Genomic DNA, 17,142 nt, shown 5'->3' on the forward strand with positions numbered 1-17,142 from the left:
ACAATATAAGAAATTTCAGATCTGATGTGACATTATTCTTAATAGATTCTATTTATATATATTAAATTTTCTCAAGTGCCTCTTCTTATTATGCCATGTACAAAAGGGGACCTTGGCAGGATCAGATAAAATCTACAAACATTAAAAAAAAACTTTTCAAAGTAAAAGCAAAAAGCAGGGAAGTGTGCTGTAGCTCAAGCAATCTACTGGGCAGAGAATTCTATCAGAGAAGAGGGAATAGATGCAAATTAGGGATTTTTCAAACTGTGCTTTGCATGAAAAACCAAATGGAGTTTCATGATACACCTAGGGGCAAAAACAAACAAAAACTTGACAAGCACAGTCAACTTGCCTCTTGGTCAGGGATAATTTTTTTAACTAACAGGTTCCACAGCTTGAAAAGTTTGAAAATCTGATCTAAATCCCATAGAGGAGGGTGTGGTGGATTTACTGAACAATAATCAAAAGCCTACCAAGATCTCACATGTTTCTGTACATTATAGATATTTATCATAATTGTAGCAGTCTTCTAAGTGCTTACAGTATTTCTTTTACTTATTCAACCTATAATGTATCTTATAACACAGCTTATTGCTTAGTATTCTGGTGTTTCAACAAATATAGACTTTGTCTAATATAAAGGAGCTTCACACTACACTTTGGACCTTCCTATAGTTACTTTTATTAGCAACCCAAAATATCTGGTGTGTGTGTGTGTGTGGAGAGAGAGAGGGGGGGGGAGGGAGGGAGGGAGGGAGAGGGAGAGAGAGAGAGAGAGAGAGAGGGAGAGAACTACTGCATAGATATATGCACACGCACACTGAAACCTGCTTGCAACAAGGACACTCTGGGACAATATGTGTATTGATATAGGCTAACATAGGTTGCCAATGTGTCTGTGTGTATTTCTATCCTCCCCCTCTAACCACACTGGGGCAGCAATACATTCTTTTGATTTAGTTATCAGCTCTTAGATAAAAAAAATAGAAAAAGTAAGCATCAATGAATATTGAATGAATGTGAATTGAATATAAAAGTATGATCAGGATGAAAAATATGTTGATGTGATTTAACATTATAGAGAAAATGAATGAGCATTATTGCAAAGCAAATATGCAACGAAAAGAAGAGTAGGTATTCTAGAAGGTGAATATCAAGAATTTTGTGTTTGGAAGGAATTTGATCCTCAAAAAGAGAAATCAGAAGTTGAAAAAAACAAAAGGCAATATGTGTGTAGTGCATTGGTGTAAACCATATTTCGCTATCTCTTCATTTCTTTACTTATCTCATCTGTAATTTATTTGGCTTACTCATTGTTTTCTCTCTGCTCTTTATTCAAGGCTGCTTATCCTAAAACGGAAAAGCACAAAGGTTATGTATGTATGTATGTATGTATGTAAATTGCTGAAGTAGAGAAAACCATTTTGGAATTTTATTTAAAAGCATGACTATGTGCTCTTTAAAACTGAATTTTACAACCATAGAACTACACACTTTATTAGAAAGATAAAGTATTTAGAATTTTTGAAGCCATGGATGAAAGCACGCATTTTAGGATAGTAGCAAAATATTGATAAAATTCAAATTATATACACTATTCATTTTCATTGTATTTAATACCTGAACTTATTTTACAATATTTTAATTAGTGTTTCCAATGGAAGTATAAGCTACAAAAACAAAACTCCAAAATTCTAGAGTCTCTTAATTTTGTCCATTTGACAAGTTGGCAAAATAAAGCTTTAAAAGAAATGAAATTATCAATGTGATGATGAAAGTTAAACTTCTCCATATATGCACATTAATAAAAGAGATAGGAACAATCAGAAAACAGATCACTGTATACATGTTTTGTATTTAGGAAATGTGTATTCGATCTATTTTGTGAACTTCCACTACTCACAGTTTTGTTTCTTCTTAGGGTGATATTTAATTTTTGCCCCCGTGATTTTTAAAGTAAAGATCTGCACAAATTGTGATTGTTCTCTATACTTTACACATTAGCACTTGCCCAGGAAACATAGCATTTTGCCTCATATGAATGATTAAAAAATATATGAAGGAAAAAACATAGCAATATATTAGTCTTATATTTATTATCATGCAAAAATATTTCATTAAAAAAACTTTTTGAAAAGTTCTTAATTCTTGGAAAGAATAAATTAAACACAGATATTGCACATCCAAAAATATTCTTGGGGGGGATAAGAATATATTTTTTTTACATTTTCCAATGTTTGCCAAGTTTTTCACATTTCTGTCATTATATTACTGACTTACCAGTTTTCCTTCTGGAAATTATTCATTCATGGCTGGGGATATCTTGCAAGGGATTCACCCCCTTTCCTCTCAAGCATATTCACAAGCAAAAATCCCTCTGAAAAATGGACAATGGAATGCTGAAACAAAGAAAACCTTCATGTTAATGGAATAATTCTTTTTCTGAGACAAGAAAAGCGTAACAGTAACATATTTCTACTGAAAAGTTCAATTAAACTGTTTTGCTCCCCTTCTTCTTCTCTCCTTCAAAAAACAGAACCAAAATGTTAAAGATCTTCAAATATTAAAATTAAAGTAGAAAAGATATATAAGGTAATTTCAATCCTACTAACAGCAGTGGAAATGGCATGAATGAATTTATCCAAAGTCCAGTCCAATACTTTTTTACTTTGATATCCAGTAAAGTTATAGTTATAGATTTATTGTAAAAACAAAAGGCAATCCAATTTACAATACTATGAATGCCATAGTTAATGAAAAATCCCAGTGACTAGTGCTAGGATGAAACTGACAGTCACCACTGTCATAAGTCAGTAACAAAGAACTGTCAATGTAGTAATTTTCAACAATCTTCGGAAAAGCACAAAAGTTGAGGTATATGTCGCCATAGCTCCCATAAAATAAATAATTACAAAAACTAACTACTCACTACCCATGCATTTTAATGCAAATCTTGCAGGATCACATCTAGGTCTTGGTAACAAAGTGAATTTTTGACACTTACAGAGGATTCTATAACACTCAAAAGGACAAAATATTCAGCATAATTCTTACATTACTGTATTTTTTACCCACAGAACAGGAAGTTGACATAAACACTCCGCATGTTATTCAGATGACCCAATATCCAGTGTCACAGTTGCCTCCACATGCCAGTAGTTTTATAAGTGGCACTGAAGATATTTGCTTCTTTCTAGGGTCATCCTTATATCTGTCATCTCCTCCAGTCAATTCAATGAATACAAATAAGATCAAATTCAATTCCTATACTACTGATATGAATGCAAAGTTCCACCTATAGCAAATTTCACATTTCACATGCTTAAGTTCCATAGTTACACCTTGTGCCATTGTGACAGAAACTAATTCTGTAATTCACAGAATATTCGAGCTCAGTAACGACTCTGCAATTGTAGTTTATCTACACTTTCAACTCCAACCAAGAGCCCTGCTGGTAAGTAAACTTGACCACATGTTCATGCCTTTGGTTTCTAGAGGTTTTTTTAAACCCCTATCAATGTTTTACCTGTAATTTTGCAAGTTGAAATAATTGTGTATTTTGACTTTTAGCTTGTCTTAATTTTGTAATTTTACACCCACATCTGTTCCCCAATTTTAAAAGATGAATAAAGACCCAATTAAATATAGCAAAATTACAGACTTGAAACCATGACTACAAACTGCATATTGCTCAGATAATGTTCTGAACAGTTCACAATTCTAAGACATAGAATGTTTAATCAGTCTATAGAATAAAGTCATCACTGTCTAATTCCTATAAGCCATTAATAAAGATGTAAGCTGCTATGGTTGGGGTCACTGAATATGCTAAACCAAAATCATATCCATCAAATTTTGTCAAGCACAAAGAATCAGGGCCACACATTAAGTTCCAGTTAAGCTGATTTACTGCTCATGCCTATATACAAAGTCAACTAATGGTGAGCACTAAATTGGTAATAGATAAGATCTAAAGAAACTCAAGAAGAGCTGTATTTGGAAAGCTTGTGGGAACATAACAACTCCAAACTCCAATTGGAGCACCTCCGGGGGAATCTACTAGCCAATGTGCTGTCTAGGAAACCCCAATTTGACAGTAAGCGAGAAGTATTTCACCAATTATTCCACCATACCCTCAAGAGACAGTTCAAGTAATCACACGGCCATAAGCCCAAACCCAAAAAATCAAAGACAAATCAGAATTGACCAGGAAGTTGCAAAATGAATTAACAGCAGATACTTGGTAACAAAAAAATAAGGATCTATTAATTATACAGGAGGGTGTAGCATGGAAGGAGTCTAAGCTATATGTCCCCAAAACTTTATGTCTTCATGCACTTCAGAAAAGTCATGACTCAAAGCCAGCAGGACACTTTGGGTATTTAAGCTTAATCTCCCTAGGTTATTGGGAAAAGTACACCCAGTTTTTCATAGTAGCTTGTTAAAGCCATTTATTACTTCCTCACTGAGGCCAACAGAATGTGCAACTCCGAAGCCTTTGCTCATTGCTGGGCATGAACATTATGAGATTAAGAAAATCTAGGATTTTCAGGGGAGAGTTACAATATCTGATTTATTGGAAAGGCTATCCTATTTCACAAGCAACTTGGGTAAATAGCTGGAAAATTAATGGTGATTAACTGGTGGAAAAATTCCATGAAAAATATCCACACAAGCCCAAAGTGAATCCTGTGGGTGGCAGAGGAGGTTAAATTGTGTATTGTATTATTGTGTTTCACCTAATTTTAATCTTTGTGTATTCTATATCGTTGCAGGAGTTTCTTTTCAAATGAGGGGGGCAGCCTGTCAAGCCCAAAATTGACATATGTGTAGCCATTTTATTTAGCCCTATTATATATTCCTTTTCTTTCTTTCTCTTTGCTGGCTACGGAGGGAGGGTTTCCGGCTTGCCACATTCCTAAGGTCGGAGGAGTGAAGATAGTGGGTTGTTTAGGCTAGGTGATTTTCCTTCCCGTGGGAACAGAAACTGACCCTGCTGAGACCTGGAAGTGGAGATTGATAATACCAGGCAACATTGATTGGAGAATGTGACTTTTGAGAGCTTTTTCTAATTTCCAATATTACGTGGTGTAATTCCGGGTTGTGTCAGATCCGGAATTACAACAGACTTTGCCAATTTGATGCTTTCCTAACTACAAGAAATTGTTTTGGAAGACAGACTTTGTTCTTTTCTTTTTAAATGGATTTCATCACTTGTAAACCTGACAATAAGCCACTACGGAAGAGAAGATATTGACCAAATGGACGCCTAACATGACTTTTACTTATTAGTTATTTTAGGCTTGGGACAAAATGATGTTCAATCACCACTGAAAATTAAGACAATACATTGGTTTGTTCCAGCTCCTCTGTGCTTTGTTTATGACAATACATATTAGTGGAGCTGATGCTGATAAGTGACTTATATAGGGATTTTTGGCAAATTGTCGCTGATAAGGCCCATAATTTGAAGGTTTCATTATATAACCAAAACTTGCTCTTTAATTCTGATCAGAATGGCAAATGTTCATTCAAGTTCAATTATAGGCATGATTTTTTTCATGCGTAAAACACATTAAATTGCAACACAATTTTTTTCATATTATGTAGAACACCACACCAGCTTGCAAGGGTTCGGGTTAGGGTATCCATGTAAACACCGAAGGAAACAGGTGGAAGGGACAATCAACTCATTACATTAGACTGAATTTAAAGATACAGGGAATATAGTATTACTAACTTTTATACCATAGGGACCAGATGACATCATCATACATCTGAAAGTATATATAATCAATATAGATATATACTTGATGGAAAACAGTCAACTTATTAATGTTGAGACCATGTTTGAAAAAAAACAACTGATTACATGGAGCAGATGGAACCCCCAAATCAAATTTAAGTGCATGTCTGGGAATCAATCCTCAAAACAACTGGTGTGTTCAAACAGGTTAGAAGATGATCAGATATACCCTATTTTCTTGTTTACTTTCTATCTTCAACAATCCCCACTTTGTTCAAATGTCTACAGGGAATCTTGAATGGAGCAGCTGCAGTATCCCCCAAGCCAATGCATCAGGTTGCTTACAAAACAATCCTACTACCAAGCAACAAAACAAAACAATACAGTATAACCTTGAAAATACCTTTGAAAACCTACATCTTCCTCAAAATAGATTTAGAAATATACATAAATAAAAATATTACTTTAATATCATTAATGGTTGTCCTGTAAAGAATGAAGATCAAGATTGTTTTGGAGCAAGTTATCAATGACAAATGACCAATTCAGAAATACAGACTTCATGTTCTCGCTGCCTATTGCTCACTGGAAACTAAGTTAATAGTTTCTTTAACAATAAAATAAAAGAAGTTATTCTATGATAAATTGAATCCTACTGAAGTAATCTAAATTTTAGTCAAAGGATAATAGGTTGAAACTAAAAACAAAGCAAGCCAAGATGTCATAATAAATACTTTTATAATTCTTGCATCCCATTGGGCTATAGGATTCCTTGTTTTGCAAAACAAGTTATCCAGCAGTGTATAAAGAAATTTCAATTCCCCCTTCTCATCAGACTGTTAAGAAACAGAAAGTAAACATAGCATAGCATACCAAGTCATAACAGGAAGGCACTTCAAGAGCTTTACCACAAAATGTTACATTTTCAGTTGTTATCGACACTAAATTTATGTAGAGCTGTTGTATACAATTTGATAAACTTTTCTTTCCAAAAAATTCAATAAATAAGAAACTTAAATTAATTTGTTCTCATTGTGTTTATGATTAGTACAGTGGAGACCAAAATAACTGGCTGAAAATAACAAAACATTTATTTTCAAAAAAATACACAATTGTGCTAGAGTATATTATTATGAGTAATCTTCCTATTCTCTTCTTCTTTGCTATGAGATGCTGGATCAGGAAGTGAATTTAACATTTAGGATATTTTATAAGCAAAGCATGTTATTTTAAAAAAGAAAAAATATGAAGCAAACAACAACTTTTGTTTACCTTTTTAGACTGCAGAGTTAAAAAAAATCAAAATCACTCATAACTTACAGCATTGAACAGGAATGACTTCTTTACTGTGTTACAAAATAAATATTGAGTTAGGATGAGTTTGTTTGCACTCTGCTTAGCTGGAGTCTGAGGAATTAAGTAATGATTCCAGAATTGGATGTTCTTTGAATTGGCTTGTTGACAAAATACTGAATTCAGGTAGAACACCTTTTAAGAAGAAGAATCTTCCAGAATAATCTTCTCCACTTTCTGGATTATGCCATACCTGGAACTACAAAACAACTCAACATATCTGGAAAGCATCATCTTGAGGAAGGCTCTTCTGGGAAACCAGGCTGGGTAACTATCTTTCTATTTAACTCTCTGGGGTGATATGGTAATGAAACTAATATTGATAAAAATGGAAAAAGAAAAAGAAAGTTGACAGAAAGTAGTGGGGCAAGTTTATATAAAGCAGTTTTATTATTCAAACTGAAAGCAGTTTTGCTCTTAGTAGGCTATTATAAAGAAACATTAGAAGGCCAGTAAATGAAAAAGCAATACATGTATAAACTGAGTTTGGTGCTATAAGAATGGGTCTCTAATATCCATGTTAGTCAATCAAAATGTATTTCCAAATATGTAAATGATACAAAGCTAGCATGCCACATCTCTGTGGTTTTCCTTATCTCTGGGGAAAGTCATCCAAAGAACACTTCTGGCCTCATGTGATTTCTAATGTTGCCAATACAAACAAGAAGTATACAGAGGAAGTATTTAAAATGTCTACATTCTGGCAACACAGGTAATATTCTAAGCCACTTGGCTACAAATGTCTGAACAATGCAGCCACAGAGAAAATCTTGTCTGAATTTTTTTTTCATGCTTTGTTCAAGAATCTCAGCTTGGGGGGAAAAACCCTAGCCATTTATCATCCATGTCTACTCTCTCTGATACCCAGATTTATCATTTTTCATATGATAAAAAATATTTATTCTTTAGCAAATTAAGGGGGGAGGGAACTAAGCTGATATAGAAAACAGTAATGTTTGAATAATTATGCAACTTACCCCTGCAAAAAAAAATTGCTGCACTATATAGAACTAGCTTTGCATTAAAAATAGAGGAGAAAGACAGAACAGCCACTTTACCAGATCCTCATAACAACTAATTAGAAATAACCTAATATGGCACAGAGGTAATGACAATGAAATATGAATCAGAAACTACTGGATTAAAACATATTTTTTTGCTGAAAACTCACTAAGACAAATTTAAATGGCATCCTCAGTGTCCCATGTCTTAACATCTAGATTTTGGAACTCAGGTGGGAAAAATAATATTTTGTCCAATAGAATTGTTTTTTTTAAAAAAAGAAACTTTATTCAGTTTTTCACATTAAAAACAAAAATCTCTTTTTAGTGGACAACATATTTCCGGGTTATCATCTTTACATACAAATATGACAGCAATTATACATTGATATATGCATACTTAATTCTATTATTGCCTTTTCCATTCCAAATTTTCAGTAAGGAGAGAAACAAACACATTAATTCTGGCCTCTTTCATTAATCTCAATCGATTTTGTTTCATTTCAATTATTTCAAATATAATCCTTTGGTATTTGTTTTTAAACATAAAGATAAACAATATGTGTTTGCCTAATAATAGTAATAATAAAGTTTAATTCTAAGTTCTTTCATTAATCTCAATCTAAACATATTTTTATTTCATTTCAATTATTTCAAATATAATCCTTAATATTTATTTTAAAAATAAAAATAAACAATATATATTTGACTAATAGTAGTAATAATGAAGTTACCAATGTCTCTCCTTGCTTTTAATAATCTATATTAAACTTATTAATTTAGCTGGTTCTTTAGTCTGTCATATTCCCTTTCCATTGCACATTTTTTTGTGTGTGAATTCTAAATTAATACAAATTTTAACACACCCACACAAAAAGAAAAAAGAACAAATATAAGTTTCCCCTCTTTTACTATTTTGAGTGTAACACCTTAATGATTAGAATTTAGGTGGGAAAAATAATATTTTGTCCAATAGAATTGTTTTAAGGAGTGCAAGTAGGTAATACATGAGGAACACTCTAAAAACATTAATATTGAAACATTTATGCTACAAGAAGCCTCTTAATTTTTGAATGCATATAATTCTAGTTGTAGAGTCTCTAGTGATTCGGTGAAGTCTGTGGAAAATACGTGGCCCAACAATTTGAATGCATGACTTTTCATTCTGATTTAAGAAATTATAATCTTAGAATTCCAAAGCATTGCAGAAAAATGAATTGTACAGTTACTTGATACACCAAAATTAAAAATCATGTTAGTTGAGAAAGATAATTGATATCAACCACCAATATTCTAAGCTAAAATCTTTCTGAAGCTGAAGACTGCCAGCTTCCTTTGTTATTTTTGAACTCTCATTGAGTTAAAAATTACTCTAATATTTTCCTTATCCATCTAGATAAAGGGTGTCAAACTGAAGGCCCAAGGGCTGTATCTAGCTCGGGTACTTAGATCTGGCTCGCAGGGGAGCCTTCGAAACAGCGAAGGACTGGCCCACGGTGCCTCTGCCAGTGAAAACGCAGCCCTCTCAAGCTCCGTTTATGCTGGCAGAGGGCTTCAGGAGGCCATCGCAGCCAAAAATGGAACTCGGGAGCCCGTTTCACTGGAAGAGCACTCAGGCCACCACCAGGGAGCACCAGGTGCTCCCAACATGAATGACGTCAAGTTGGCCACACTCACCCTGGCCATGCCTACCCCAGCCCCCTGAGGTCAAACACAACCGTGATGAAATCAAGTGTGACATCCCTGGTCTAGACTATATGTAAAAAAAACCTCTTTTCATTAAAAATGTCCTTATCTTGTTCAGAGTGCAATTATATAACATCAACCAACTGAAATAACTGTACAAGGCAGTATCAAGAGTCGTTTTACTTTGCAGATAATTTAGCTAAAAGGCATACAGGTTTATGTTCCTCTGTACTGGGCAGCTGGTCTGGCCATATTTATGAAAATAAAATTCCACTGACCAAATGCAACTGCAATACTGTAAGTAGGAACCAAACTAGACACAACAAACTACAGAACTGTCAGCCTAATTTGGTGTATTTTATCTATGTGGCATTTGACTGCAATAACTTCTGAAAGTTAAATTCCTGCCCTTGGTACATTCTATGAATTGTGTCAGAATTTCAATGCAGCCATTTCAGGGTACCCTAACTGTTGTTTTTTACATTTATATTCTCTACCTATGACAAATAGTTGTTGAAAAATAGCTGCTACAATTGTACCTTGAATCAAAGATTAAAACTGCATTGACAAATCAATTATTGTACGGCCTACAATGGCATTGTGACACTTTCTCCATAGAAATCTATGGCTCTTCTTCAATTCTAACACTAAAACAAGAACATGCCAGGACGAAATATTCTTCAGAAAAGCAAATAAGGAATGAAAAACTGATGGCAATATTTCAAAGAATACAATATAACTTCATTTGCCTTAAATGTGTTCATTAGTGTGGGCACCCTGATGGCCTCATAAATGTAGACTGTGATCCAGGTGTGTTTTTGTAAGTGTGAGCATGTGGTTAGGATTGGGGGCTGATTTGATATGATTGGTAAGATCTGCTGAGTGCTTGTAATAGTATATGGGACTGACCTTGAGAGACTGGCCTAGAGATACTATCTACTGAACAGGCAGATAAGAAGAAGCTGAAGAGTGGGTTGGCCAAGAGGCTCAGAAAAGACTATCCCTAATTTGTTAGGAGAGGGGGAGAACTGTACTTTCACAAGGTTCTATTAATATAGCCTTTTAATAAAGTAGAGCTAACTCATTAGATTGTGTTTCCTGTTTGGTCTACGTGGTTAGAGCGGTGGAGCAGGAACAGTCCAGTGATCTAAGCCAACCCTCTAGGGTGAAAGATACAAAAGTCTGGGGTGGTTGGGATTCTAACCTGGGTAAGGGTGAGCTACCAGTGGATAAGCCACGGAGGAGTCGTCCATACAAAAATATCAATATGGTATTAAATACACAAAGCTATGCTGGAAGATGAGGCAGGCCACATTAGGGGAACATGCTGTCCTGTAAGGATCATTCCCGTCCCCTGTGCTCTGTGCCAAACCTTGATCATCAATTGTTTGGAGACTCAAATTTTCAGCCTCTGCTATACTGCCAAGTCTGCCTACAATAAGGCGTCATAGAAGATCCCAAGGCAGAGATAGTGGAGGGGCTCTGTTCTTCCAGAACTCTCTAAGATGACTAGATGCGAGATCTTGTTTGTTAAGTTAGGTTCTAGGGATCAGATGTGTATATTGTTTTGTACCACCATCCTTGCTTATAGAAGCTCCTTTTGGTGCTCCCTTCTTTACTGGACATGACTGCAGGGAAGCTGCAACAGTCATATGGGGACTGGTCATAAAGTTATTTTTCCACACTATCCTGAACAGCTGATAAACAGGGCAGTTCTTAAGCAAGCACTACCTGAATAGCTCTATTCATTAATTCATGGTCACTTAGAAAGTGTTATCTATTCTATAGACAGCAGCTATGCTGGTTACTTCAGAAAATAAGGCTACTTTAATGCTTTAAGGAGGGATGCTTTGCTCATTCAGTACACTTTGATGCTTCAACTCAGCCTTACAAATTATAATGACTAATCTATTTGATAGTGGAAGTCAGATTTCAAATACATTATATTGTGTAGTTTACCTGTCAAGCTTGACAAGTAAGAAACAAAGATGTTGGCTACATGATACAAAATATATTTCTGTCTGAAATTTACATTTTACCTACTCTGCATTATTTCCATTACAGTAAACTATCATGTTTACAATTCCATGACAAAACAACATATTGGATTAAAATATTTCAAAATGCTAGAAAAACACCTCAAGTAGTTTTCTCTTTCAATCTGAAAATCTTATTGTAACCTTCTCAAAAATGGTGGGCTTCAGACAATATTGTACTAATTCTGGTTACACTTTTTCTCTTTTTGCAGGTTTTTATAATCAGCACAATAATTGTCATCATCATATTGTTACACTACAAATCTAGTAACCATGTCACTGTTACATGTAGCACAGCTGTTATCAATTTATAGTAATGTCATGCTCTCAAGACTTTTAGTACATGCTAGGCTAAAATTCTCTTTAGCATGATTGATTCAATAATTCTACTTGTAACTCATCTTTCTGTAAAGAATAACACTAAGAAAACTTAAAAACAAGTTTCCAAAATAAAAATACTACATTGATAAAAAATGCCACTATATACACTGCTCAAAAAAATAAATGGAACACTTAAACAATACAATGTAACTCCAAGTCAATCCCACTTCTGTGAAATCAAACTGTCCACTTAGGTAGCAACATTGATTGACAATCAATTTCATATGCTGTTGTGCAACTGGAATAGACAACAGGTGGAAAAGCATAACCAGTTAGCAAGACATCCCCAACAAAGGAGTGGTTCTGCAGGTGGTGACCACAGACCACTTCTCAGTTCCTATGCTTTCTGGCTGATGGTTTGGTCACTTTTGAATGCTGGCGGTGCTTTCACTCTAGTGGTAGCATGAGACGGAGTCTACAACCCACACAAGTGGCTCATGTAGTGCAGCTCATCCAGGATGGCACATCAACGCGAGCTGTGGCAAGAAGGTTTGCTGTGTCTGTCAGCATAGTGTCCAGAGCATGGAAGTGCTACCAGGAGACAGGCCAGTACATCAGGAGACGTGGAGGAGGCCGTAGGAGGGCAACAACCCAGCATCAGGACCACTGCCTCCACCTTTGTGCAAGGAAGGACAGGAGGAGCACTGCGAGAGCCCCGTAAAATGACCTCCAGCGGGCCACAAATGGGCATGTGACTGCTCAAACGGTCAGAAACAGACTCCATGAGGGTGGTATGAGGGCCCGACGTCCACAGGTGGGGGTTGTGCTTACAGGTGGGGGTTGTGCTTACAGCCTAACACCGTGCAGGACATTTGGCATTTGCCAGAGAACACCAAGATTGGCAAATTTGCCACTGGCACCCTGTGCTCTTCACAGATGAAAGCAGGTTCACACTGAGCACATGTGACAGAGGTGACAGGGTCTGGAGACGCTGTGGAGAACTTTCTGCTGCCTGCAACATCCTCCAGCATGACTAGTTTGGCAGTGCGTCAGTCATGGTGTGGGGTGGCATTTCTTTAGGAGGCCACACAGCCCTCCATGTGCTCGCCAGAGGTAGCCTGACTGACATTAGGTACCGAGATGAGATCCTCAGACCCCTTGTGAGACCATATGCTGGTGCGGTTGGCCCTGGGTTCCTCCTAATGCATGACAATGCTAGACCTCATGTGGCTGGAGTGTGTCAGCAGTTCCTGCAAGACGAAGGCATTGATGCTATGGACTGGCCCGCCTGTTCCCCAGACCTGAATCCAATTGAGCATATCTGGGACATCATGTCTCGCTCATTCCATCAATGCCACATTGCACCACAGACTGTCCAGGAGTTGGGGGATGCTTTAGTCCAGGTGTGGGAGGAGATCCCTCAGGAGACCATCCGCCACCTCATCAGGAGCATGCCCAAGCGTTATAGGGAGGTCATACAGGCATGTGGAGGCCACACACACTACTGAGCCTCATTTTGACTTGTTTTAAGGACATTACATCAAAGTTGGATCAGCCTGTAGTGTTTTTTTCCACTTTAATTTTGAGTGTAACTCCAAATCCAGACCTCTATGGGTTGCAAAATTTGATTTCCATTGATAACTTTTGTGTGATTTTCTTGTCAGCACATTCAACTATGCAATGACAAAGTATTTAATAAGAATATTTCATCCATTCAGATCTAGGATGTCTTATTTTTGTGTTCCCTTTATTTTTTTGAGCAGTGTATGTAAAATAGCACTAAGACACAAGAGTAAAACCACACAGATTCATAGTAATGTACCAAAATATATAATTTTGATAGGTCACAATACTTCAGTTTTAATGAAGGTAACCTCTCAATTAACAGCTTCTACAATAATTTCCAAAACCTGAAAACCAATGTAACCAAATTTTCAACACCACTTGATTTGGCATCATATGAAGTTCTAAGTGTAAATATTATCTCATACAATTGAAAAACAAAAAGCTGAAGAAGAAATATAGCTGTTTCTAATACTATGGAGCTGGATTAGATTCATTTGCTAATGTGTTTTAGCAACTGAAGAAACAAATGCATTGTTTAAATAAATACATTGTGTTTGCATGACAATATTTTAGTAACTATATTTATGTAATACTCCACTTAACAGCTGTATTGAGTGGTTTACATTACAGTACTGAAATTAAACTAAAAATTTAGGATCATATTAACAACAGAAGGCCAGTAAACAAACATCTCCAAAAGAAAAATTCAACTTTGGAAAAACCACTTAATCAACAAACATTCCACTACCGTAAGGAACTGACAGCTATGAATAATATGGTCTTAACAATTCTTCAGACCCCAGAAATATATTAGTAATCTGATTTCTACAAGTGTTCCAGAGCAAAGGGGCAAGAATGGGAGAATGCCTGCATTTCTGGTCCCTGAAGATGGCATTATCTAGGAATAAATACCTGGAAAAAGTCCTCTTTCTTTGAATTGGATGAATAGAGGCCCCAATGATGAACATAGAGCAACCTTGCTACTGGATCTATGGAAGACTATAAAGATGAAACTAATGCTATCTTGATCCTGATCCACAAAAGGCTATAATAGTGACATCACAGTTTTAGTTACACCCAGAAGCCAGCTAAAATTAGGCAATGTTCAGAATAGTTGTGTTACAAGGGCAAACCAAGTGCTATCCATAATGGCATGAGCCACTGAATTCTGGACCAGCTATATATTGGTATTCAATGGCAGTTCTATGTAGAGCTCTTTGTAGAAGTCCAAGTTAGAGAAGAGGAAAATGTGACACTGTCACTGGATCAGTATGACACAGTTGGAAAAATTATATAATAACTGTCCTATCCAATCCATAGCTGTTGCCTACTCTTCAGCAGCTGCATAAGAGCTCCAAATACAGGACAGGACCTCAACTATATGTCCTGTTGTGCCCAAAACTGAAAGATATAATTGGGTATCTATCTATCTATCTATCTATCTATCTATCTATCTATCTATCTATCTATCTATCTAATTTAAATAGCTGCCCGTCTCATAAAAAAGTGATTCTGAGTAGGGCATACAATATTTATGATGCCGGATTCTGAGGACTGTTAATGCAAACTACAATTATTTTGAGAAAGGCATTTTTATCTGCATACATTTCATAGAGTCACACTATATAAACTCTACAAGAATCTTCAAAATTATCAAGACTATAACGGAATAATAATTCTCTAACAAAATGCATTGTCCTGTATGATTATCCATCATATATTGTCTGAAACTTTGTCTTAAAACATTTTGCTTGTTTCATACACATTTTCTTTAAAACTTCCTCTAACTTTTTTTCTAATTATCTAGCTGAAAAAGTTGAAAAAATATTCTGGGAGGGAGCCAGAACCATTAGCTGTCTCCTCAACAATATTCCCATTTCTTTCCTGGGCCTTCACTTCTGTATATGGATATTGTTCCATAGATATTTTTTCACAGTTATACACTATGTCTCAATAGTTATACAGTATCATTGGTAGAGAACATAAAAGAGTCAAGCGTTGTTCTTATTGGTTCTTATGGAATTTTAGCTTATGTACACAATGAAATATTAGATGTATTCTCTTTGCTAGGATCAAAGTTCTCTGTATGTCTGTCAGTACAATACACTAACCCAGCATTCTCCAAAATACTATCATCCCATCCACTGACTAACTTTTTAAGACATTCAGCTAAGTGACCCAGTAGTTCTTCCCAACAATGGAATCAATTCTGAATATAGCAATGAGGTTTAACTAGTAAGAATGGTGGAAAGAGAAAGCTATCTGTCAGGAAAAAGCAAACAAACAAATATCCGCTGTAGTTAAGTAGTCAGAGTAGGTGGGGGGGGGGGAGGACAAACCACACTATAGCAACACAGAAGACCATCCAAAATTGTCATCCAAAGAGATTTCCACTAACATATGGTGGAAGTGTCACTTTCTACAAATATCCTGTGTGGGTGCCAATTTCTCTCCTCTACCCAAGATGTATCCAATAGCTTGAGTATTATAAGCTCTTAGAATTATTAATCAGAGTATGCATCTAGACTGATACACATTCTAATCTAATTTGTTAATGAGGAATCTATCATGCAATCGCATCTGGACTCTCAAAATAAATTAAATCCCCTTCTATGGCCACCACACTGCTAAGTAGCATGCCTACACATAATCAGCTTTTCTGCTTCATTAACAAGTCCTGCATTCCCTCTGCTGGGAAAGAAACTATAATGCATCAACAGTACAAAGCACGTAGTTACTAAAAAACAAAACACCAGATTTTTTGGAGGGGGGAGGAGGATCCCTATTATAACTTTCACATAAGCATTCATTCTTGTCATATGCCTTTCCCGAAGTAAATTACAGGTGGATTTGGTACTGACTACAAGCCTTGCAATGTTTCACCGCTTTCAGGCAAGAAAGTGACATATAGACCATTTAATATTTTTGTTATTATTATAAAATTAAAATAATATTTCATTCGAGAACAGTTGAATTACAAAGTGAGACTGAATAAACTATGGGATGAAATACAGTAACATATCTTGAAAAGCAAAAGTTGAGATGAGTTGAATTCCTGATGATAATATAGATAATGGAAACAATCCTGAAATGGGTTTGCCACTGCTTAATTTAAAGATTGTTTTTTGTTTCCTAATCTAACCGAAAAACCTGAGATTTCTTGATGATCTCCCATCTGATTATTAATTATGCCAAATCTCACTTAGCTGTTTCTAGATCACCCCAAGTTAGTTAGGTACTATATTTAGATGAGCACAACTGTGTATAAAATTTTCAGAAGAATTAAAATAGCAATATAACTCGCAATAAAAAGCAAAATATATTAAAAGTCTCTGTCAAAGAAAGAAATCAATCATCTTCCAGTAAACTAAATATAGAATCCCCTTTTCATATCTTTCAGTGTTCTGGTATTTATGACAGCCACCACATAAAG

At 35.7% G+C, this 17,142-nt stretch overlaps 1 protein-coding gene across 19 annotated transcripts in view; it reads right to left on the bottom strand.

The window, feature by feature from the left end:
- Positions 1 to 17,142, bottom strand: part of FOXP1 (forkhead box P1) — a 639,457-nt gene that overhangs the window by 535,697 nt on the left and 86,618 nt on the right. For all 19 annotated transcript variants that reach the window (XM_087923662.1, XM_026722283.2, XM_087923674.1 and 16 more), the window contains one exon: positions 2,281 to 2,399. The gene's annotated coding sequence lies outside the window, so the exon portion shown is untranslated. The remainder of the gene's footprint in view (positions 1 to 2,280; positions 2,400 to 17,142) is intronic.

Source organism: Pseudonaja textilis, chromosome 2 (assembly GCF_049901715.1).
Source record: "Pseudonaja textilis isolate UNSWEBS1 chromosome 2, rPseTex1.2, whole genome shotgun sequence".
Classification (NCBI taxonomy): Eukaryota; Metazoa; Chordata; class Lepidosauria; order Squamata; family Elapidae; genus Pseudonaja; species Pseudonaja textilis.